Source organism: Fragaria vesca, linkage group LG7 (assembly GCF_000184155.1).
Source record: "Fragaria vesca subsp. vesca linkage group LG7, FraVesHawaii_1.0, whole genome shotgun sequence".
NCBI classification, from domain to species: domain Eukaryota; kingdom Viridiplantae; phylum Streptophyta; class Magnoliopsida; order Rosales; family Rosaceae; genus Fragaria; species Fragaria vesca.
In genome coordinates, this window is record NC_020497.1 from 17,522,176 (window position 1) to 17,523,291 (window position 1,116).

The following is a 1,116-nucleotide window of genomic DNA, read 5'->3' on the forward strand; positions in this document are numbered from 1 at the left end:
ATGAGTTCTAAATTCCCTAAACATGAATCAAAGTCCTTACCAAAGACACTAAAGTCATCCATAAAGACCTCAGTTATATTTTCAATATAATCAGAGAAAATAGACATCATGCATCTTTGAAACGTACCTGGTGCATTGCACAAACCGAAGGGCATGCGCCGATAGGCAAAAGTGCCAAAAGGACATGTGAATGTAGTCTTCTCTTGGTCTTCTTGGGCTATGCAGATCTGATTGTAACCACTATATCCGTCCAAGAAGCAATAAAATTCGTGACCAGCTAACCTCTCAAGCATTTGATCAATGAATGGTAGGGGGAAATGGTCCTTTCTTGTGGTGGCGTTGAGCTTTCTATAGTCAATGCAGACTCTATGTCCAGTCACAACTCGTTGGGGCACTAGCTCATTCTCAGCATTCTGCACAACCGTCACTCCAGATTTCTTTGGAACCACTTGAACAGGAGAGACCCACTTACTATCGGATATGGGATAGATCACCCCACAATCCAGCAACTTGATGACTTCATCTTGAACCACCTTCATCATTGGTTGGTGAAGACGTCTTTGGGCTTCTCTAGTGGGTTTTGCTCCATCTTCCAGCAAAATTCGATGGACACATTTGGTTGGGCTTATTCCCTTGATGTCTGCTAAAGTCCATCCAATAGCAGTCTTGTACTTCTTCAATACCTCCACCAATCTCTTTTCTTGTTCCTCATCTAGCTTGGAGGACACAATTGCTGGCAAAGTCGCATTCGCTCCCAAGTACACATACTTCAAGTGATCAGGTAATGCTTTCAATTCTAACTTGGGTGGCTGCTCTACAGATGGTAACAATTTGTTAGTGGAAATGGGAAGAGACAATATGAGATTAGAACTACTTGGTAGGCCTTCAAGAGCAGCAACGGTTTCAAGCACAACATCATCCCATATTTCCTCTAATTCTGCCTTCGACACATAAGTACCATCAGCATTGTATCCCACTCCTTGAGCAATGGTGTACTCCAATTTATCATCAATCATTGAATTTAGGAGTTCTTGCGCAAGAGAGTCAACAATATCAATAGAATAGCACGGTTTAAGCTCAGATAAAGGATACCTCATGGCTTCAAAAATGTTGAAG

At 42.0% G+C, this 1,116-nt stretch overlaps 1 pseudogene across 1 annotated transcript in view; it reads right to left on the reverse strand.

The window, feature by feature from the left end:
• LOC101309983 overlaps positions 1 to 1,097 on the reverse strand; it is a 259,355-nt pseudogene extending 258,258 nt beyond the window's left edge. The window contains exon 1 of the transcript XR_185360.1: positions 23 to 1,097. The product of XR_185360.1 is annotated as an uncharacterized LOC101309983 (transcript). The remainder of the gene's footprint in view (positions 1 to 22) is intronic.
• Between the last annotated feature and the right edge of the window lie 19 nt (positions 1,098 to 1,116).